This window comes from Lissotriton vulgaris, chromosome 4_1 (genome assembly GCF_964263255.1).
Source record: "Lissotriton vulgaris chromosome 4_1, aLisVul1.2, whole genome shotgun sequence".
Taxonomy (NCBI): Eukaryota; Metazoa; Chordata; class Amphibia; order Caudata; family Salamandridae; genus Lissotriton; species Lissotriton vulgaris.
The window spans coordinates 1,448,141,494-1,448,166,491 of NC_141691.1; positions in this window are offsets into that span (position 1 = coordinate 1,448,141,494).

Consider the following 24,998-nt stretch of genomic DNA (forward strand, 5'->3'; position numbering starts at 1 on the left):
AAATAGAACTATGTGAAGTAGTTATGCATGGACCTTTGAAACTGAAGATTTCCATCCCGTACTCAACCTATAACTTTGCTGGACTGCTAAGGGATGCCTTTAAACTTCCGGGTCGCATAACAACAAATACACCGGCTGAATTTATTCTGGCAGTGGGAAGGTAATGCAATATGCTAGGTAACCTATGATTGGAGCAAGTGGTACTCATAAGCCAATCCCAGCGCACCAGATAGAATGTCAAAGTGTTGATTGGTTGCGGAGTCCACAAAACGACGGAACACTGGCTCCGCGTCTATCAGAGTCTTTCTTTAGTCTAGTATGGCGTTTAGGTCAGTGGGGTGATAGCCAATTGTACTGACCTCGGGTGGTTAGATTATTGTAAATTTGGTTCAGGTCAGGACATCACGTAGAGGCTTAATTGACGGATAGGCAAGCAAACAAGTGAATTAACAGGCAAGCTTCTGTGTTCTGCGACACGGCGGGCAGGGGAGGGGGCGGAGCGGGAAGAGGTGCGACACGGCAGGCAGGGGAGGAGAGTAGGAGGAGGAGGGGGGAGGAGAGTAGGAGGAGGAGGGGGGAGGAGAGTAGGACTGCTAAGGGATGCCTTTACACTTCCGGGTCGCATAACAACGAATACACCGGCTGAATTTATTCTGGCAGTGGGAAGGTAATGCAATATGCTAGGTAACCTATGATTGGAGCAAGTGGTACTCATGAGCCAATCCCAGCGCACCACATAGAATGTCAAAGTGTTGATTGGTTGCGGAGTCCACAAAACGACGGAACACTGGCTCCGCGTCTATCAGAGTCTTTCTTTAGTCTAGTATGGCGTTTAGGTCAGTGGGGTGATAGCCAATTGTACTGACCTCGGGTGGTTAGATTATTGTAAATTTGGTTCAGGTCAGGACATCACGTAGAGGCTTAACTGACGGATAGGCAAGCAAACAAGTGAATTAACAGGCAAGCTTCTGTGTTCTGTGACACGGCGGGCAGGGGAGGGGGCGGAGCGGGGAGAGGTGCGACACGGCAGGCAGGGGAGGAGAGTAGGAGGAGGAGGGGGGAGGAGAGTAGGAGAAGGAGGGGGGAGGAGAGTAGGGGAGGCACGGCCTAGCGGCCGTGCAACCAAGAAGTGAGGGGGCGGAGCTGGGGGAGGCTGTGAGAGAGAGAGTGGGCAAGGCAGGTGGCTGGGGGCATGTGCACGCGCTTTTAAGCTCGATGCGCATGCGCATTGAGCTTAAATTTCACGGGCACTGCAAGGAATCGCCACGATTCCTTGCAAGTTGGTTAAAGAGTGTTTAAGCCCCCATAGTCTCGCAAGCTCGATGCGCATGCGCCTCGACAGGCGAGACCTAAAAAACATTTAAGATATGTTTTATTTCTATTTTTTATATTGTTATTGAGAATGTTGACTATTTTTTTTTAAGATATCCTTATGGATTGTCTTTTTTTTGCCCGCTGTTATGTGATGAGTACTATTGAACTCACTGTTTGTAGTGAAATTCAATATATTCTGCAGCAAAAAATGCAAATGAAATTTTTACAAATTATTTTGTTTTGTAAAATATATCTAGTACCTGTGTTTTTTTGTATCTTCCACAGGTGACAATTTTATAATATAAACTTTTTTATTTTTTATTATCCTTAAGGTAAGTACAAGTAACTGACTGCCCATGGAGAGAGTTGTGGTGAGGTACGCAAGTGGGTCGGGGAGGGGCAGGATGGGGGGTTATAAACAGCGGAATGTGGATGATTGCAGGTAAGTAAACAATTAAATTTATAAAATGAATTTCGTATCCTGCACCCTGCATCGCAAAATGCGATGCAGGGCATGGAACGAAGTGGCATATTATCAACAAAAGGCGATACATTATCGCCGCATTTATAGGCAGGAAAAATTCCGATAAAACAGCGATAAAGGGCTTGATAATAGGGCCTTGGAAATTCCCATAGCAGCCCAGGTTCTGGTGTTAACTTGGGCTCTTATGGGAATTCACAAGGGCCTATTATCAAGCCCCATATCGCCACTTTATCTGCAGTTTTCCTTACGATAAAAGCGGCGATAATCTTAATAATGTCTTTGTGTTGACAAACACACTTTGCAATGGCTGTGACTTACGTCCTTCAAATTAGTTTTTAGGTATACGTGTTACCAAGTCTGATAACATCAGAGTTTAAGCACAAACACCTTGGTGTCTCTGCCTCGACATCTCGTCGATCACAAATAAAATAGGAGGAAGATAAAATGAAAGTAACAGATTTAATAAAAACAACAGTGAAAAACTTCTTAAATGGCGGTCGACGGAGTACCTCATCAACTTTTGGCACCTCGACACTACGTTCCAAATAAATGTAGATAAAATACGATTATTAATATATTACAAAAGTACAACAGAGGATGACACACACGACCCGGGAAAACAAAGCGCCAAATTTAATACCTGAAATAAAGAAAGCTTTGTTTGTTGAACTTAAAGAAAAAGAAAAAAACGTCAGCTTTGAAACGAGGCTGCGCATGCGTAGAGAGTACAACTGCTACACAAAAAAAAGGAAAGATTTACATACTATCATAGAAATGAAGGGGCATATTATCAACAAAAGGCGATCCATTGCCGCCACTTTTATTGCCTGTAACTGCGGATAAAGCAGTGATAATGGGCTTCATAATAGGCACTTGTAAATTCCCATAGCAGCCCAGGTTCTACTATTACCATGGGCTGCTACGGCAATTCACAATGGCATATTATCAAGACCATTATCGCTGCTTTATCAGTAGTCTCCTGCCGATAAAAGCGGCAATAATGTATCGCCTTATGTTGTTGATAATGTAGCCAGAAATTTGTTTTATTATTTAATTGTTTACTTGCCTTCAATCATCCAGATTCCGTTCTTTATCACCCCCCACCCTGCATCTCCCCCGCCCGCCTGTCCCACCGCAACTCCCTCCAGGGGACGCGTCTGGGCTTGATAATACGCCCTTTTTAATTCCCATAGAAGCCCATGTTAAACCAGAACATGGGCTTTTATGGGAATTAACAAGGGCGTATTATCAAGACCATTTTCGCCATTTTATCTGCACTTTCCTGCCCATAAAACAATGATAATTTTAACACTGGTTCTTGATAATATGCCCATCAATGCCATATCATCAGTAAAGGGCGATACATTATCGCCGTTCTTATCGGCAGAAAACTGCCGCTAAAGCGCAGATAATGGGTTTGATAATAGGCCCTTGTAAATTCCCATAGCAGATCAAGTTCTAGTGTCAACGTGAGCTTCTATGGCAATTCACAAGGATATATTATCAAGCCTATTATCACCGCTTTATCGACAGTTTCCTGCCGATACAAACAGCGATAATGTATCACCTTTTGTTGATAATATGGCCCATTGCTCTCTTTTTTTGACCAGTAAACTTAGGTGCATATTATCAAGGACCGGTGTTAAAATTATCACCGTTTTATTGACAGGAAACTGCAGATAAAACAGCGATAATGAGCTTGATAATACGGCCTTGTTATTTCCCATAGAAGCCCATGTTAACACCAGAACATAGGCTTCTAAGGCAATTTACAAGGATGTATTATCAAGCCACCCTCCCAACAGTAATAAAAAACTCCAGACAATGCAGGTACCCGGAGCTGGAAGGTCATTTTACATATCACTGCCCCAGAAATGAAGCATTCCCTGCGACGTGTACGGGGAAAGGGAGAGAGAGAGCTCAAAACATATTGTTTTTAAAAAAAGACCCGAGTGGTTGTTCAAAATGCACCCTTATCTTCTGGCTCCCTGTGGGCCCTTGTTACATTCATAATAAATACATCTTTCATCTATTCTGGTGTCATCGATTACTTCCCACAACAGGGGTGCGGCTCACCGAGACTGCGGGGAGTAGGACCGTAACCCCCCCGCATACTTCAAAATCTACCAATCCCCAGTGCTCGGGGTACCTTACAAGCCCCCATTATGCAGAAAATTTGCCCCCGGGACCTAATGAATAAAACAAACTTCTACTTATTTTTCACCTTTTCCACCGCGTACAAGTACTGCACGAGTACCCCTTCATTTTTTATTTAAAAAAAAATAATAACTGAGTCTAAAGATCCATGTACCACCCATGGCCAAGACTATAGGGTCAGAATGTTTCTACCCTGCCCCCTTTCCTTATTTCTTAACTTTCTTTTACTGTTTTCTTATGACTCTGCTCTCCCGACAAACAAGACGTCTGCCAACATTTCCTGGTTTGGAGTATTGACAGCCAATCAGCATCCAGCTCCTAATTCTATGTATTTCCATACACGTACGCCGTGATTTTTCTTTAAAAAATAAAAAATAAAAAATAGAGCCTAAACATCGATATACGACCCCCTGAGCAAGCCTAGAGGGTCAGAATGTCTCTAGCCTACCCCCTTCCCTTATTTCTCAACTTTGTTTGACTGTTTTCTTGTGACTCGGTTCTAGCGAGCCACAAGATTGCCGCCAACACTTCCTGGTTTTGAGTGTTGACAGACAGTTCACAGCCAATCAGCATGCAGCTCGCGCTCGTAATTGAACAGATTTCCGTACGCGTGCTGGACTCCGTCTCTAGATATCGCTATGATTTTACTTGCAATTTTCTCAGAAACTACTAAACGGATTTACACCATTTAACAAAAAGCACAATCTGCGAACAGAACTCTACCTCTCTGCCAAATTTGGTGTCATTCCGTTCAGCCATTTGGGCTGTAGCCCTGGCTAAAGGTCCCTATGGAAAATTGCATGGGGAAAACATGTTTTGGGACCCTCCTTTTTTCACGGCCCCCGCTTGACGAATCACCCCCAAACTTTCAGGGAAGGAGCAGAACCAAGCAGGCCATTTCTTGGAGAAATTCACGAAGATTTGTCCACCAGTGCCAAGTTATTCCAAATAGAATGTTGTGGATTTCCTATGGAAACTAGGTCCTAACTATAACTACCTACTGGCGACCCCCAGTAGGTAATATATTTATATATATATATATGTGAGCAAGGCTACACGCTAGCCGAAACACGTCATCCTGTCTGACATCTCGCACCATCTTTAAATAAAAGTCACTGCAGCCAGCAGTGAGCAAGTTAATTCTAGAGTCCGTGTCTTTCTCTGTTTGGTGGTTTCAAGCGCCGGAGCGGTAATTGGATATATACATATATATATATATATATATATATATATATATATATATATATATATATTTATATATATGTTTTCACCAACATCTTCGTTTCCCAACAAACGTACCCGGACACAACAGGATTGCTCGTGCAAAAAGTGATTTAATGGCAGGAAACAACGCGTTTCACCTATCGGCTTGATCACGTTTCAGCTCAGTGATACTTTGGGCATATTTTGATCCCTGTCTACCATAGACCGTGGACTAACACCCCTAAGTGTAGCAAACAATCCGAAGAACATGGCAGCCATTTTGGAATGTCTAAAGTTTCAACACAAACATTAAGGCAGCATGTTAATAATACATATCGGGTGCTCTAAAACTATTGATTTTCATAGTTGTAAGCATAAAATGTATATACAAGCGCAATTGAGGAAAATAGCGTTATGAACTCATTTATTCAAAAAATATTGTTTCTCGCTATTTAAATTGTATCTGCGTTATTTACATTCATAGAACTCCCAGGCTCATTGTGTTGGCATAAATACGGCCCCATCATGATTAAATACGCTTACATTTCACAGCTCGTATGCGGTGTATTCGTAACCTATTCAATAAAGTTTTCAATATCACCTGCATCACCAGTTAGACTGCTAAGACCATCATGCCCCAGTGAGCTTATCGCCAAATACGAAACAGTCCCAATTTTGAGACACACAGTACCTCAATTACATCCCAATTGTATTCTATTTTCAACAAAGGATCATACCACCAAGTATGCCCAAGTGGGCGAAATTGCAAGCAATGTTCGTACAATTTTTTAGATATTAATTTTCAAAAATAGGCGAATGTCCAAAAAGTCCATATATATATATATATATATATATATATATATATATATATATAACATTTAAAAGGAAAATCTCCCATGAAGAAGCCCGGCCACGTCCACCATGTGGGGCTGGTGCAGTACGGGTCCTGTGTACTCAATTCCAGCAGTCGCGCTTCCAGACACGCAAAGGACAGCACAAAACCACACACAGTACTCTTCAACCAAGAGAATTTATTGCGGCAACGCGTTTTGACCTGAGACGGTCTCCGTCACAGCCAGTTTACAAATTGTGCCCAATCACCTATAAAAATAACAAACAAGGTGTTAAACATAGAAAATATACTGTCAACAGATTCTGAGGGAAATAGGAAAACTGACTGCATATATAATAAGTCATACTATGCATAGAAAATATACAATCTCGTAATTCAGTCTAAAAATAAAGAAATCAATTAATCAAAAAATGTGACCTGTGATAAGGTTGAAAACAGATGTACTGTGATCACCAGTGTGTGATGAAAACCACATGCAATCAATGTGTAGCTCCCTGTAATGGACATTTCAGACATAAAGGTGGTATCACCCATTGGGTCATATCCTAGCAAAGTGTATGACATCAATTTCATTCATGTGAAACAAGCATGTGCTGGCAATATAAATTACAGCCCAGTGGCTCCAGAAATAAAGTTCAGCAGAGCAATGTCAAGACACTTAGCGGTCAAGTGGCTTGATAAAACTATATAAGGTGACTCGTTCTGCTGCCAGGCAAGAGCAAAATTGGCAGCACATTGGATGGCCACATGGCCTATTGCACGAATCAAAATTTCAAAAAACATAATACAAGACAAGGGCAAAACCGACAGCGCAGTGAATAGGCAAGAGGCTTATTGCACAGTCCTCAAATTACTTACCGAAAAGCCAAATCACGATGTGATATTCTGATACACTACTAAAAAGGCACAGACAGTAGAAAAGAGGCTGGTTGCATGAACAAAAGGGCTTATAAATGCGGGAGGTGCAAGAAATGCAAAAAAAGCAGCAATGTCAGAACTTTCACCACTGCTATATGCAAACAGAGCCACATCAATAAATTCATGACATGTGCGAGCGATTTTTGCATTTATGTTCTGGTGTGCCCATGTGGTCTCAAATATGTTGGTAGCACTATAGTCCCTGTTAAGAAACACATTCTGGAACATTACAGGGTGATAAAAAATCTTGACCAGGCATACCCTGTTGCAAGACACTGGGCCAGTTTACATCAACTAAATGCTGACCTTCTTGTTTTCTTTACAATTGACAGGATTGAGAAAGCAGTCTGAGGAGGCAACAGGGAAAGGTGTTTGCAGCAGAAGGAGTCAGAATATATTATTCTGCTTGGCAGCAAGTACCTTGGAGGCCTGAATGAGAGTGAGGAGCTTCATATGCACATCGGCTGTGTTGTGCATGCCAAAGGCTGTGCATGGTGTGGGGTTAGCAGCCTGCTGTGGGTATGGCCACAGGTCCTGCTGGAAGGCCAAGCCCTGTGGCCAACACTCAGCTGTACACAGCTAAAGGCTGTGTGCAGCATGGGGTTGGCTGCATGCAGGGAATTGGAAGCAGGGCCTGGCTGCAAGACAAGCCCTGTGGCAAACCCCACGTCACACATGACCAAAATCAGGGTACGGGTATGGTTGACTGCCTCTTTGTGAATGCTTGTGGCTAACCCCATTACACGCACGATGAAAGGCCATGCGAGGAGTGGGGTTGGCGGCCTGCAGGAGGGCTAGCTGCCTCTGAGTTGGTAGGTTACTTGAGATTTCATCAGTAATGTCATAAATGAAGCCATGGAACATGCCAGGAATGATGTAATATGTGAGATTATAAGCAGGGCACGGTGGGGGAATTATAGTTAGCCCTGCTACCTATAACTGGTGTATTTCTGTGGTTTTAAAACGTTCATGTTGTCACGGAGATGTTCACCTAACTATGACATATTTTGCTCATCCAGTAAAAGAATGCTATTATACTGTTGGACGACATCCTGTGTTTGAACACAGTTCCGCGTTATTGCTTTTTAATTGTTTTTACTTCTCATTTCAATGTTTGAAAAAACACACCAAACATAATCACAGCAAACAAGACAAAGAAATAAAGCTTAATGGCAAAAAATAGCCTGCTTTGGAATATCATTTAGCATGGCTTATTGCAATATTGTAGTTAGAGAAAGAGTAGAAAATAATTTCGAATGGAAGTACATGCACAATAGAAATGAGACATTCATATTATATATTGTCTTCAAAATCAGCTGCAGGCTCCCACATTTGTTCATAATCTAGGGAAAATATAAACAACGTGAAAATGTTGGTTACATTATGATAATACATAAATGTATTAAACAGAGAAATTTCAAAGTGAGAACCTTTAACCCCTTCCATGCTCATGACAAACTCAGCTCGTCATGCAGCACAGTGCTCGTGTGCTCATGACGAGCTGAGCTCGTCATGACCACACCCGTTTTAATTGTGGTCCAGCACAGGAGTGGAATCCTGCACGCAACGATGTGGTTAGAGCCTAATAAAAGCAATATGAGCAATATGAGACGACATTTGAAAAGGTCTCAACAAATGGGGTAAATTATATAAATGTAATCTTTCACCACAACTATTCAAGATATATTGTACAGTCTTAATTTCCTTATGTTGGAAAAAATATCCATGCGCCATTTTCACAATCACATTTCTAGACATTTATTATCTATCCAGATTTTAATTACATGTATTCTTATCAGTAATATGAATAGTTTATTTCTGTTTTCTCATCTGCATAACAGTGTTATATCACGTTGCAGGCACGGAACAGCAACCTGGTAAGTTCTATATGGGTACCAAGGACAAACATTGAATATATGTACCACTTTACCTGCAGTGGTGGTTATGTGTACTGGCGTCAAGACCTCACAGCACCAACGCACATTGAAAGCTGTGAAGCATTTTGTTGCACTGCATGAAATACAATGTGATTGTTAGATAGTATCAACATGCGGGCTGACAATGTGCATGTCCGTCTTCAAGCAAATTATGAGGAGAGGTACTGAAAAATTCACTATTATCTTTCTGCAAACTTCAGAGAATGGACAGAACAATCTGAGCTGTGAATGTAGAAAGGGCATATTTTATTACCTCCTCGTCCTGTCTTCCCGTCCCATTCCTTACAAGTGAGCAGCTAGTCTGCTCCACAGAAACCTATTACCTATCCAAGCTTTTCGCACCTGCCCCAATATGGCGCCACCATCAGGTGACCATGAAGGGTGAAATGCGTCATAGTAACATCCTGTTCTTTTTTTTCTGCGAGCAGTTTCCTTATTGCTTAGCTGAGCGGTCGGGTAAGTTTTTCCCTTTCTTTATTTTAATGCTATGGCGGCCTCTTTTATTTATGTTCACGCATTGCTGCTGTGCCCTTCTCTGCTGTCCGGAGCCTCTCTTTGTTCCGAGGTTCGCTCTAGCAGCCGTTTTGGTTCTTTGGCTCACCTGATATGGGGACTGTTCTCTGCTTGCTCTAGAAGCCTTTCCTGTTGCTGTCATTTCCTGCATAGCCTTGCTTTAGCAGGCTGCGTTTGCGGTGATGCTTTTTGGTGTGCTGGGGCAACATTGTGGTGGACGGCTGCTTTTTATGGCCATCCTCTCTTTTTCTGTTCCCGCGTGTGCTCGGGCCCTCGGGAATTCTTGTGTATTTCTGGAGGGTGCTTTTTAGCTGTCAGCTGTCCTATGTGTGTGCCTGTTGCACTGTACTATCGTTGCTGGCGTTTTTGGAGTTTTGTAGCTCTTGCCTGTGTTTTCCTGGGTCTGTGATGGATTCAGGTGCCTCTTCCTCGGCTCCTCCTCTGGGTGCCTTGTGCATTCTCATCAATGAGGTGGTGGCTGCTGCCTTCCGGGCTCTGGAGGCTGTGGGCCCTCCTGCCAAGGTGCCTCATGGGTCTGTTAATCAACATGATGCTCCTGATGGCGATTTGGATCCTGATGAGGAGGAATGTGTCCGGGGGCGCTTTGTTCAGTGTGCGGAGCTCTCTGACTTGTTCACCCATGTCCGTGTTACCTTGGGGTTCCCTTCTCCTGTGTCGGATGTCCTGGGGGTTGGCTTCTTTACACTATATCACCATTCGCCCCTGAATCCTTCCCGTTGCATGGTGCGGTGTGCAAGGTGCTGGATCATGAGTGGTAGGAGGTGGATGAATCTGCCTTCCTGCGCTTTTTGTCCAGGCGGTACCCTTTGGTGGTTTTTGCTGAGGACTTTCCTCAGGCTTTCATAGTTGACAATTTAATGGTCCAGGTCTGGTCGGTCCTGTCAAATGATGCCCTCCCTTCGGACGCTGTGGATAAGCGTGTTAAAGAGGTGGAGAGGCGTTCCTATGTTGCTTCCAATTTTTCTGTCAGGGCGATGGCCTGTTCTGTTTACATGGTACGGTCCCTCCTCAGAGTTTCAGTCCCATCTCTTCTTCTGCAGGATGGGGAGGATGCTTCCTCTTTTTTGGCCCTCATGGGTATAGCACAGATATTTCTTTGACAAATGGAGCGCCGCTGCAGCTGCTTCTGGTGCTTCGATTATGGCGAGGCGTCCTATCTGGATGTGTTCTAGGTGGTCGATCCTGCTGCAGCTGCCATTTTTGGGTTCCAATGTGTTCGGTCCTCAGCTGGAGGAGATGGTGTAACAGTCGGCAGGGAACCGTAAGCTGGTGGCTCTGCTCCGCTCTCCTTCTCAGGGCGTGGTTTTGGCTGCCGGCGTGCCATTGGGCCTTCTGCTTGGGTGCGTTGCGGCCCTTTCATGGTAGGGGTCGTGGCCTGGGGGCCCCTGGGGTGCCAAACCCCGGGACTCTACCGGTGTTGCTGCCTCCGCTTCTTCCTCTTTGCAATGACTGTCTGACTTTACCGGTTGGGGTTCGTCTTCCATCTTTTCTGCACCGGCGATTGTTGGTTCCAGATGCCTGGGCGGTTCAGCCCGTATCAGAGGGTTATCGGGTCCGATTCTCCTCTCCTCCCCCTCCGGTCTTCCTTGTGTCTCCCCTGCCCCGTCTTCCTCTGTGTCGTGCGGCCCTGCTGGACGGTGTGCCCCCTCTGTTGGAGAAGGCGGCTATCGTGGTGTTGCCTCCTCTGAAAAGGGGCCAGGGTTGTTATTCGGTCCTCTTTCTAATCTCCTAGAGAGATACTTCAGATCTGCGCCCTATCTTGGATCTGGAGTGGGTCTTTCGCTTCATCCCCGTCGTCCATTCGAAATGGTGACTCTGTTGTCCGTCCTGCATCTTGTGCTTCCTGGGAGCTTCCTGGCGTCTCTGAGTCTCTGGGTCTGATGGATGCTTCTCTACATGTCCCAATCCATCCGGCGGATCAGCAGTTTCTCCAATTTGCTGTGGGTTCCCGGCACTCCCGATTCTGGGTGCTTCCCTTCGGCCTTTCACGTGGCTCTTGGCCCCTCTGGTGGGTTTTCTTCATTCTTGTGGTCTGCAAGTTTTTCCCTACCTCGATGGCTGGTTGATCATTTCTCCTTCTTTTTCTCAGGCTCTGTCGGATGTGGACCAAGTGTGTTGTCTGCTGGGGTCCTTTGGGTTCCTCATCATTCACCAGATGTCCTCCCTGGTGCCCTCCCAGTCCCTGCAGTTCCTGGTGACTCTCTTACGCATGGTTCTTGGGATAGTTTTCCTCTCCTGGGTGCGCCAATTGACTTTGTTTCATCACTTTTCTTGGGTTCTGTCCCAGTCCCTGGTGTCCGCCCGTCTCTGGTTGAGGTGCCAGGGAAACGTGGCATCCTTTTTGCATTTCCTCCCTTGGGCCGGCTGTATTTGTATCCCCTCTTGCATCATGTCCTGTCGTACTAGGATCCTGCCTCCCTGGACTATGGGGACTTGGTTCCCGTCTCTCCTGGGATTCGGTTGGATCTCCACTGGTGGTTGTCCCCTCAGTCTCTTTCCCAAGGGTTCGATCACCTTCCTCCTCTGCAGGTACTTGTGCTGTCCACAGATGCCTGTGCTGTACGTTAGGGGACTGTGATGGGTGCCTCCAGGGCTCGAGTTGGTGGTCTCGTTTCGAGTCTCTCTGGTCCTCGAACTCGACGGAGATGACGGCGGTTTGGTTGGCTCTTCGGTGAACAGGGTGTTCCCTTCGTCGGTGGCTATGTGTTTGTCCCTGGATCCGTTCGATCTGCTTATCCTACGGTTCCACCGTCCCTGGCTGGTTCTGTTTGCTTTGGTGGCTTCTTCCCTTCTTCATCGGTTTTGCAGCCTCGTTCCCTCCTGGTTGGCCTTGGCGGTCAATGTTTCCTCCGTCCCTTGGTCACTGGGGCTCCTGTTTGCCTTCCCTCCGTGTGCTCTGTTTCTGCGGGTCCTCCGGAAGTTTCGGTTGGACAGGGAGGAGGTTCTTCTGGTTGTGCCAGAGTGGTCTTGTCAATCTTGTTTTTCCCCTGTATCCTTCTCCTCTGTGGGCTACTCTTCTCGGGGTTGCCTCCCTGTGCCGCCTCCGGCTGGCAGTTTGGCACTTGTGAGGTTGGGTTTGTTGGATCAGGGTTGCTGGGTTGAGGTTGGCCAGTATATACTGTTGTCTCAACGCCCTTCCCAACTTGAGGTCCTATGACCGTCATTAGAAGTACTTCTCCTCCTGGTGTTCTGGGAATGGTCTCTCTTCTTCCTCTTGTGAGGCTGTAAGGGTGTTGGCCTTCTTGCAGGTTGGTTTCGTCATGGGACTCGCTGTTTTCTCCCTGCATGCGCAGTGGGCTGCCGTTCTTGCTTTGCGGGGTTCCTCTGTGTCCTCTGTCTCCCAGTTGGTGGCTCCCCTGTTGAGGAGCTTTTATGCTTCAGTGTCCTGTGTCTCACTCTCCTGTTCCTGCCAGGGATCTTCCCCTTTTAATCCAGACCTTGACCGGTCCCCCTTTGGACCTTTTGTCTCTGTGGACCTTATGTTCCTTTCTGCTGATGTTCTTTCCTGGTGGCCATTGCTTCTGGGCGGAGGGTTGGTGAGATTGGTGCCTTGGTGACATCTCCTGCTTTTTTGTGTTTTTGCGCTGACAGTGTCATTCTCCGTCCCGGTCAGTTTTTCTGTCCGGGTGTTGTCCTCTTTCCACTGTCAGGAGAGTGTTGTTCTCCAGGTTTTGTTTCCGGATCCTGCCTCCCCGGAGGAGTTGGTCCTCCATTCTTTGGTTGTGCTGCGGGCTCACCGCATATACTTGGATCAGACCCCTGGTTTCTGTACAGTTGATTCCTTGTTTGCCGCCTGCTGCGTCTCTTGGCGGGGTCTTCGTCCTTCCTTGTCCACCTTGACACATTGGGACGAGGTGCTATGGTTTTGGCTTGCGGTTCTGCCCTCTATCCTCTCCCCTCTTCTGTTCAGGGTAGGTCTACCAGGGGTGTCTCTTTCTCCTGGGCTGTGTTCGAAGGGGCCTCCTTGAGGGACGTTTGTGATGCTGCCGCCTGGGCTTCTTCCCATACGTCTGCATTTAGGGATGGCGGCCTCGGCTGCCTTTGGCTCAAATGTGTTGTCTGCTGTACATGGTTTGAATTTGTACTGCTTTCTGTTCATTTAATTGGACCTGTTTGTCACACTTTTTGAGTCTGTTTTCTTACAATCACCGTGTGCTTGGGTATGGTGGAGAAGTGTGGCTCAATGGTTAGAGCGGCAGACCCTGATGCAGAGGGCTAGCCCGGGACCAGGGTTCAATTCCCGCCTCGGTGGGTCTTCGGCTCAAAATTCCACGGACCTGATAATTCTCACCTCGGTGCCTATTCCAATCATGGAGTCCTACTCTGCAACTCAGGGCAATAGCTTGCTTAATCTCCACAATGCTAAGGATGCCTGGCCTCCACCTTGGGGGTGCCCAGGAGTGTATGCCTCACAGGGAAAGCCAGGATGGGTTCCACAGCGGTATTCGTACAAGCGCCTTGAGACCCTTGCGGGTGAGTAGCGCGCTATACAAGTATCAATTTACAATTTACATATGGTCTCACTTGTAAGGAATGGGATGGGAAGACAGGACACGAGGAGGTAATGCCCGGTTACTCACCGGTAATATTCATTACTCCGAGTCCTGGCCTTCCTGTTGCATTCCTGATCTCTAACCTCCCTCCCTTTGTTGTTTTTTTGGGGTGATTGTTTTGTTTCTTTCTGGGTTTTCTTTGGTATTCTCAGGATGTTACTATGACGCACTTCCCCCTTTATGGTCACCTGATGGTGGCACGATATTGGGGGAGGAGTGAAAAGCTTGGCTAGGTAATAGGTTTCTGTGGAGCAGACTAGCTGCTCACCTCTAAGGAATGGGACGGGAAGACCAGGACTCAGAGTAATGAATATTACCAGTGAGTAACCGGGCATTATTGCATCTCTGACGCTGGCATCACCCAGAGCAGGCATGCTGTACACACTGCTCCAGGGGCCAGGTAGAGCAATTCGGGTGGGATCAAGGCAAGGGCATGATGGAGGTAACTTTGACATAGACTGAACATCCATGGCATGAAGTTTCCAACAGTTGGTATTATGCTGGTGAAGGCAATGATAGGTTTATTTCTGAGCACAACATGGGAATTGATGGCACAATTCTGCTCACTCTTAAAGCAATTAGCTATGGCATAATAATGGCATCTCTAACAGCATGCCTGAGCAGTAAAGAAGGATATGCCTATAGGCGGCAGACACTGGCCATCTGATAGTACTGATAAATCTTTACATGCTTCTAAGCATTCTCGAATTTTGCGAATCTGGCGTTCGCGAATTTGCGTATTTGCGAACTCGCAATCCGCAAAATCCACGAATTCTCGCAAATTTGCGTATTTTTTTTGTGTTCGCAAGGGTTTCTGCCAGTTCGCGAGGGTTTTGAACCAGTTCGCAATTGCGAACTTACTTGTCGGCTCGCAACGGTCGCGACTTTCTTGTTTCTACGTCTGGTTCATCATCACAGGTTCACAGCACCCTTTGTTTCACCACTGCCATCCTCTGATTCACCCATGCCACCCTCTGGTACATCACTGCCACCCTCTGATTCATCACTGTAGATTATGGGGGGAAAAGCAAGCACACCTGCCCTGCTTCAACTGACATAAATTAATTTGGGGTTGACTAATGTGTCACTGAATTTAAACTTCCTGTCTGGCACCTGCTTCCTTATCTGTAATTTGCTTTCTGTTGCAGTGCAATTTTTTTTCCCAGGACCTTTGTGGCCTACTTGTAGCTATTCTATGAGCCTGCTGTGAGGGTCAGAGCAGGGTCATAGAATAGTTGCAGTTAGGCAACTGAACTCTGGAGGGGCCCCTCAGGAAGCACTACAGGGAATGGTTACTAAGGATGAGTTTGAACTTTTGCACCTGCTGAGTGCTTTCAGTTTTGCAAAACTCGTTTTTCTGCAGAACAGCAACTGTAATGCCCCAAACAAACGTAGGCAACTGAACTCTGGAGGGGCCCCTCAGGAAGCACTACAGGGAATGGTTACTAATGATGAGTGAACTTTTGCACCTGCTGAGTGCTTTCAATTTTGCAAAACTCGTTTTTCTGCAGAACAGCAACTGTAATGCCCCAAACAAGCTTACTTGTGAAAGTTGATTTCTAATCCATAAGTGATCCAGAGAAAGTCAAAAAGGCCTCAAATCCAAAAAAGTGCAGGCAAATGTCAACCTGAGGAGTTATTCTGATAAAAAATCATCATTTTCCGAAGGTTTATGCTGCTTGCTGGGGGATTTCTTGTGCAGAATTGCAAATTTTGTAATTTCACGAGTGCGAGATTGTTGCTGCCTGCCGCATCTACATGTTCGCAATTGCGAACTCTCGCGATGCGTCGCCAAACTCCCCCGGGATCCCATAGCAAGATCCAAAATGGCGCAGCACTCGCAAAATATCGAGAAAAACAACTCGGCAAACGCTGAATGACGGTAAGTGAACGTCGCACGCCGCAATATTGTATCACCAAGCAAAAAAATCCGCTGCGTGCAAATTTGCGGATTTTCGGTAAATTCGCGAGAGTTCGCGGATTGCGAATTTAAGGAAAATCCGCAAAATCCGAGAGCGGAACGGATTTTTCGCCCATGCTTACATGCGTCAACATTCATGGTGTTGATGAGGGCCCTCCTTGGTAAATATATGACCCTGACACATTAGTAACATTTGTGTCAACGTATGGGGGCCCTTGGCATGATGGAAGACATCCCCGTATAATGAGGGCCTTGATATAGTGGTGGTCATTTCTGGCCTAAGGTGGCTGATCACGGTTTGATGATACCACCCTTGGCGTGATGCAGGTCCTTGTATACTTGTGGTCATACTTGCCCCATTATGGACATGTATTTCATGACGACAGCCACCTCTGGTATAATACTGGCCCTTATATAATAGTGGCAACTGTTGCAAATTTGTTGGCATCCATGATGTGGGATCGTGATAAATTGGAATGCAAGACAGCACTTACCTATGGGTGGCATCAGTACCTGTGGGTACTTGATGAAAATGACTTATTGATATTATTTTTTGTGGGTAATTGACTTTCCAGCATTACAATTATGGATTTAACAGCAAAATGTGTATATTTACTCAAAATGAAAGATGATGTTTGAGAGAAAAATCAGTGCATTTCCAAATAGACATTAACGAACAGTTAATGACAGTGACACTGTACTTTTGGGTAACTTGATCCTTTGGTTATAACTTGGCCCCTTTCCAAAGATCTACTCTAAAAGTGATACTTGCTTAGTACCAAATGTCAGCATGTCAAGTTTTGTACAGATTCATTAAATGAGGGCATGGGAAGAGGAACAAATCGTTCCCCAGTTCTAACTCCCAAAGGACATTTTTCTTACTGCTAAAGTAAAAAATGCTGAATATGCCAAATAAGGCATGAAATTAGAACTTTTCTTTCAATCGTATATATATTTGGAATTAGATATCACCCCATTCAGGAATTTTTAAGATAGTTGAATTTCAAAAAGAGGTGCGGGTTTTGAAGGGTTATTCAGAGAGAAACCTTGTATATGTTTTCAATAACTTGCAGTCTCTCTCTGGATAGGATTCAGAAGAAGATTTCAGGATCAAAAATTTTAAAAATAATCAAAGCCAGTATGAACAAGGAGTATGTTTTCTCTTTTTCCAAAGAGAAATGTGAATCCTTGGAGAATTGAAGGAGCCAGGAAATCTGATTGGCTGATAGCAGCTGAAAACATTTGATAAAGTGAACACTACAGGCTGCCAGAAAGCAAAAGACACACAATTGATGGACGGAATGCAGAACAAATCAAAACATTCACCCCCAGTCAAGCGATCTAGGTTAAATCGATCATTCTTTTGGTGACCATGCCACCCTAGTTTAGACCTGGCCATATGCAAAATAGTCTTGACCCTGTGCCTCATGCGAACAGTCCATCCCGAACTGCCAAGCCAGGACATCCCTGGACCTGAAACAAGCATGCTAGAACCGGTTTTGGGGTTTCACGCCTTATCAGCCAGGATAGCTTGATTCCAGTGGCACAGTGGTTCTGGGACCCACATCTGGGGAACAGGTCTTCCTGAAAAAACCCAGACAGACCTGCAAGGTTATCTCTGGATTTATGGGCCCTGACATCATCTCCATAGTACTTGGAGCATGTCCAGATTTGTGAAGTTCTCTGGAAAATCTCCTGGTGTCATTGTTACCACAGTTAGAAATCAAGAAGGAGGGTCCCCTGTAATATATGACAGGGAGGGGGATCTTAACGTTAGAAAAGAATTTGGGGTCCCTGTCTTTAACGTGGCAGACTAGAATTGCTGAACCATATCTCCTAAGTGGGGTCTAAGGTCGGAAGTAAGAGTAATTCTCCTTAACCTTATAACAAGTGAATAACAAAAGCAAGTGAATAACAAAAGCAAGGCAGAGTGGACCACTAGCACAAAATCACTTAAATTCAATAACACTAAGCAAACAATGTTTATCAAAAAATAATCATAAAATTTATTCTTCACCTCCCAAACAGGGTTACAATCTAAAACATATTAAAAACCATTTATTAAAAAACCACCAGCAGTGGAAATGCAGTAGATATATGTACAGTCAAGAGTGAAACAGTCGACGCGGCGTTTCAGTGCTTTTTTTGATCTTGACACCTTCTTCAGGACATTTACAACAATTGACTTGGTATCTGTGTTGCTAATGGGAAGAGCATTTCAATTCCTTTCCACTGTATCATTGACTTCTCAGGTATTTACTATTTCTTGGGCTTCAGTGTAAATGGTAAAATATTCTGTGTGCACGGAGGGGCCACCGTTGATCGGGGGAATAATTTCTTAGACTCTTGTGGACCTGCTATAATCTCCTCCATGCTCTCGTCTATGCTCTCGTCTTCGTGAGGATTCGACAGACTTCGAATCCTCATGAAGACAAGAGCATAGACGAGAGCACGGAGGAGCAGGGAGGCCGTATTTTCTTCAAAAGATTTCCTCTTCAATTGAGCAAGAGAAGCTTTGTATTACCAAAGATCATCTATTCTACAAATTATTAAGACCCACCTGAGATTATAGCAGGTCCACAAGAGTCTAAGAAATGATTCCCCCGATCAACGGTGGCCCCTCCGTGCACACAGAATATTTTACCATTTACACTGAAGCCCAAGAAATAGTAAATACCTGAGAAGTCAATAATACAGTGGAAAGGAATTGAAATGCTCTTCCCATTAGCAACACAGATACCAAGTCAATTGTTGTAAATGTCCTGAAGAAGGTGTCAAGATCAAAAAAAGCACCGAAACGCCACGTCGACTGTTTCACTCTTGACTGTACATATATCTACTGCATTTCCACTGCTGGTGGTTTTTTAATAAATGGTTTTTAATATGTTTTAGATTGTAACCCTGTTTGGGAGGTGAAGAATACATTTTATGATTATTTTTTGATAAACATTGTTTGTTTAGTGTTATTGAATTTAAGTGATGTTGTGCTAGTGGTCCACTCTGCCTTGCTTTTGTTATTCACTTGCTTTTGTTATTCACTTGTTATAAGGTTAAGGAGAATTACTCTTACTTCCGACCTTAGACCCCACTTAGGAGATATGGTTCAGCAATTCTAGTCTGCCACGTTAAAGACAGGGACCCCAAATTCTTTTCTAAAGTCATTGTTACAACTTCTTCTGATGGCAGTGGTCTCGGAAGCACTGATTCTTGTGACAGTGATGTGAGTAGTTTTTCTTCGAAAAGGTGCAGTAATTTGCCTACACAATTGAGGGATTATGTTATTTATTAGTTCCTTTGCTTTTTTCATTCTTGTAGTTGTATAACAATTTTGGTTGTATATATGTTTGTTTATTTTGCATGAGACATGCTCACATGAATCTATTCTTGTATTTTTTTATTTATTCTGTTTCTCTTTTGTTGTAAGGGGGATGTGTTATAACCTACTTGTTCTTGTTGTGATTGAAACATCTGCTCATGCCATAGAAAGAAGTGATCTCATGAGAATCTCATGGATCATTCATTCTATGCATAGCTGACCAGCTGACATGTTGGTGGTTTTCTTCTTGGACTAAAATGACTTTAAAATCTACAGTATCTTGGATTTAATACAAACACATTCACAAGACAATTGTCGTTGGTCAAAGACAAAGTGCAGTGATCACTGTGGATATGGGAACTGTTAGAAATGGAGGCCTCTAGTTGGCAATAGGGACCCTTCTTCCTAAGTCAGGGCAAGTGGGCTACCCCTTTGATAACCCCTGCTCAACCCTGTGGTATCGTAGCACGAGCAGTTAGGCCTATCTCAGGGGCAGTGTTTGAAGCGTTTATGGCCACGTACAATAAGGCAGTATTGACACCACTAAAGGGCACAAGTGGCTCTCCTGTGGAGTTCCTCTGAGCTCGGCGCTCAGCCCCACTCTTTTTAATATTTATCTGGCCCCTTTAGCTGCGGTGGTGGAGAACTGTGGTCTGAAGATCATTAGTTATGCAGACGATACACAACTGATGTTTTCGTTTAAGGAAAAGGAGGGTGTGGCCAGCTTCAAGTCTTGTCTGTTAAATATTGTTGCGTGGATGACAGGCAATTGCTTGAAGCTGAATACAGAGAAAACTGAGGTTCTTTTCTTTAACAACAAGTCCCCCCTGCAATCGGCTCTGTGGTCGCCGCCTGAACTTAATCCTCCCCCTACACCGGTTAAGACTGCCCGGAAGGGAGGAGCTTTGTGCGGTTCCAAGATGGCCGCCTGAGCAAAGGGCTCCTTAGACCCTCTTCGCCTCCCGCATCTATCCTGCCACAAATCCTGATTTGAACGACGGGTACTTATTGCTTATGCCCTGCTGATCCTGAGAACTTTTTCCGAAATCAAATCGGACGCCGAGAACCGGACTTGCTGCATCCTGAAGTTTGCGGCCTACATCGTAGACCATCCCCGGGCTTGAGTCCCCGAGGTACCCAGGTGGCAACTCAACAACAACGGCCAGTGTGACACGCCCACAGCCCCTGTGGTACTTTCGGTTTCGCTTTGGGTCATTGTTGACGGCGCTCTACGGCTGCCCCATTCGACTTCTCGTTCCTGCGACAGATCCTACGCTTGCTCTGGTTCTTAGCCCTTTTGCCCTTGAGGACCATCGAGAGCGGGATCATTTTGACCAGATCCCACCGGCTCCGTGGGAGTTCGTCGCCCACTATGGCGGGCAAAGCAGATGCCGAGAAGCGGAACACCAAGGGCACGCATTGTGGTGGTGTTATTCAAACCCAGACCATAGAGCGCTACACTCGCCCAAAAGGGTCCCCAGGTTGTAGCAGGGTTTCCTTTCTCCCACAGAACTGTGCACAGAGATCTAGAACCTGGGTGAGTTAGGGTGACCCAAAACTCACCTTTGTTTCAGAAATCCCCTTACCAAGCTAGCTACAGTGTCTCATTGGTAGTAATAACTTCCCAATGACTTAGACAATCCAGAACATGAACTTAGGGTACCTCAGGTATCGTGGAACACATGAACACTCTTTTGTTATATAATCATTACAAACCGAAACTGGGAGGCAAAGAACACATGTGCAAGTTTGAAATGTTTATTTTTCAATGCAACATTCTCAAACGCAGTATCTTGTATAATATCAACATACATATTATAAAAATCGGAGTTAGCAGCATAGTCACTAATCCATAATAAGCAAAAGGTGATAGCATGTTATGATGCAAAAATCTATAGAATTCTGTATCACCTATATTTCGCGCACCCTATTCAGTATATTATATTATATCTAAGAAGGTCTCATTTGGGTTCTAGCAGGGCGGGCCCATACCTCTAATTCTCAGAAGGAGTAGATCACATCAACAGCTACCAGCTCTCTGCATGCAAAGCATCAAGTGTGTTGATTCATTCCCTGTAACTCTATCTTAAACCCGTGTAGAGCCCAATGTTGGCAGCAACATTATTTGTGTTATGTCTAATGTGGTGCGAGGATCAGGCCTTCAGCAACCTTGTGTTAGGTTATTCTTAGAGGGTGCAGTTCTCAGTGTGCAGACAGTTGTACCAAGTGTACCAAGCACGACTGATATCAGAGCAATAACATATTATTCTCAAATAAATCACATCTTTTGTCTAGGTTGAAAGCTACAATAACAATTAGGTGTCGTGTGCAAACTGAAGCTGAAAGAAAATATGGCGTTTAAACATTTAATAAGCTCATGCTAACTTAACACAATATATAGAAACGTAGTAACCATATGACACCCCCCCAATGATCCGAGGACGGTTAAAAAGGGAGAAAATATAAGCCAATACTCTATGAGAAGGCAAAACATGAAAGCAGAGTTCAATAATATTGAGCCATGCTAAATGTATGTAAATGTATATATGTTATTAATAACAAAAATATGTATGAATGCCTATAGTGGCCACACCAAAAACATAACAATTCGAACTTAAGGCCTACTCCCAGTTCATAGGCCTAGAACATATGAAAGTCGAATGTTCGTAATAAAAAAGGCACCGTTCAGAATTACTAAAAAGTCACGTGCCATAATAATGAAAGTCTTCAAAGTCACTCATGGGTTGAATGAATATGCAAAATAGGTAGCTACAGCTTCCAAAATGAAATCACTGTCATCATCCGAAAACAGTTCAGCCATCCAATTAAGCAATGGGAAAGAACATACGTGCTCCTCCAACACCGATTCCTCTAGCAACATCAGAGGACAACTCAGTGGGTTCTCGAGAATGCTATGTGCCAGAAAGTCATGCGCCGCTGCGAATATGTCCCACTGACCCATTAGTCCATGCATCGCTGCCAAAGCCATAACCCTTTCGCCAGAACAAACCAACTCGTGAGCAACTACGGGGCTCATCAGCTGATCAAAATTGACGTCAGGAGAAGTCGGTAAGCAGAGACACAAATCAATGGCCCAGTCGAAATCACAGCTCAGGCAATGAAACACAGGCTGGACACATGTGAAATAGGAAAATCGAAACGATAATCCAAACGCTGTGCTTAAAGTCGCAAGCGGTAAGGAGCCATAGTATTCAAGCATCCGGTTGCGAAACTGCATCAGTAGGGGCTGAGCGTTTCCTTGCGCAGGATGGGCATCCATGTTTTATAAAGCAAAATATCACCAGAACTCCTGCAGCCAAAGCCAGCAAAACAGGGAATCCGCCAAACAGGCTTGCGAATATAGAATGAAACACCGCAGGGATAATACCAAATACTTTTTCAAACGTAGTCACGAGACCACTGCTCACTAATTTAAAAAAATGTGCTAGGCCAGTCGTGGAGGAGGCATTGAAGATCTGATGAACCAGCTCGCAGAAATGAAACGGCAAATCAGTATTTAAAAGTGCCTGCACCTCTGTGCTTGTGTTAGCTACGTGAAGGACATACGTTTCTCGGGCTGAACTCAGGGCCACTTCTTTCTGAGACAATAGTGCTCTTATTCGGCTCAAACCATTGAACTTCGCTCCCAAGGTTGGTATTCGGGGCCAAATAGAAACATCTGCACTCCCATGCATGGGTGGATATAATACGTTCTTGCAACACACCACGCGTTCTGATACAGTAACCACATATGCGATACCGACCATTAACCCACAACACAGTTCGTTATTCAAAAGTAAATAACTACCGTTTGACAATAAAGTGAATGTGGGAACTATTGCAGGAACCGGCGTGCCTCTCAAAACACAGGCTAAGTTAGGCTTGTCCTGATTACAAGAACCATGCAACTGGATGTGTCTGCATATTAGTGAGCGGTCAGGCGACTGTGTACATTCCTCACCATTCAGATTCACTTCATTTCCCTCCTTAAGACATCTCTATGTGTACGGTAAGGACCATGTCTCATGGAGGAAAGCATTTCCTAATGGTTCATACCGCCCTATAGCAATATATCGCATACAATTTGTAAATTTATACATAGCAAAAGGCAAGGTAATAATACCATGTATAAGCCATGCAGCAGCAGTAACCTCAGCCACAGAGAAAGGCAAAGATTCTAACTTCTCAATGTGTAACATAGAAAATGATGCATCTCGCATGGAAAGCATGCGCTGCTTGTCAGTCAAATTAAACGGGGCAAATAATGATGAGACGTTCATATAACTACAAGGCACTCGACCAGACTTCAGAGTCTGTAGTGTCCAGGCAAACTGCATAACAGAACGCAATTGATTTTGACCATGATATAATACTGATACTTCATCATGCACAATGTCAACAACAGAAGAAACAATATTGTTTAATGTATAAATTCGGGAAGAAAGCGTGTTAATACTGTTATCGACCACTGCAAGTACCTTTTCCAAATTTGCTTGGTCAATTGCCCTTAGGCGCTTAGCAGCTTCAATTTGAGACACTTTCCAAATTTCATTGTAAACAGCATAAATCCACCGTTAGAGATCTACCCTTAGCCGGGCCTTTTATGAAATCATTTAAATCCACATTTTCAGTTAATTGAGACAGATGCAGTTTAACTGCAGCTAACGTGGAATGTTGCAACCAATTCTGACACAGTTTCCCCACAGAGTAAGTGGTGACAGTATAATCAGTTTCAAAACGAGGATCTGGTCGTACTTGTGTGAACCCTTCAGCCAACCCAAGGAATCGACGTTGGCAAGATTCAGAACTCTTTTGCCACAACAGCCAACCTTTTGGATCCAAAGTGGATATGTTAAAGGACGAATTGTGTAACAGAGACTGTATCTCATTAATAGACAAATCTGAAAAATTACCTATCCTGAATATTCTTCCAATTCGGGGATAATTGGTGTATTTAATTTTTTAGAAGTAGCCAATCCAAAGCATGTTGTTTGGGAAACAGTAGAATTTAGAAACAACATGAGATTCGGGATGAGACATGCACGGTGCAAAGCCTCAGTGCCTTGTACCTGCCAATCTTTGGTACCCCAAATCGATTTAAGGTCAATTATTCCTTTCCAGAACTCGTAGCCATCTAAAGCCAATCTGTCTAGAAAGGACTTCGAATACTGCAACTTTGTATCGGTAAGTCTAACTTTGGACATGGACTTTTCTGTCACTCTGAAATAAAAGGACTCAGGATTTGATTGATTGAAATCTGTAAAATATTTGTATCTTTTCAGAAATGTACTGGAGCTCCCAATTAAAGGAGCTGGGCAGTGTTCCCATTGCGTGTAATTCACAGTAACTCTCCTGGAATTTGTCTTATGGAGAAAATGATTACCATAATGTTATAAACAAAACAGATCACCATAATTTATAGAATCTAAATATAAGTCTTCAGCATCAAAAGCCGCATAGCATTTCAAATCAGAAAATAATGCCTCTACGGCCTGAACATCCCAATCATCAGAACGTATATCTTGTTTAATAACATCTCCCATGTTTACTCTAAGCACATTAGGAACAATAATCACTTCAGTGGGCCCATGTATTTGAAATCTAACCGCATCCCACACAATCCCATCAAGGACAGGCCAAGCAGTAATGTTAACTGTATTTAAGTTTCGTTTCAGTCTGTGCGCTGAATGTGAAGAGGAAAGAGGGGCTAATGTTCCATTAAGGTACCGAATTCCTGTTCTTTCTTTAACGTAGTGACCATCGATCAGGCGGAAAAAATAAAACACAAAACCAATTGACATAAAAAGG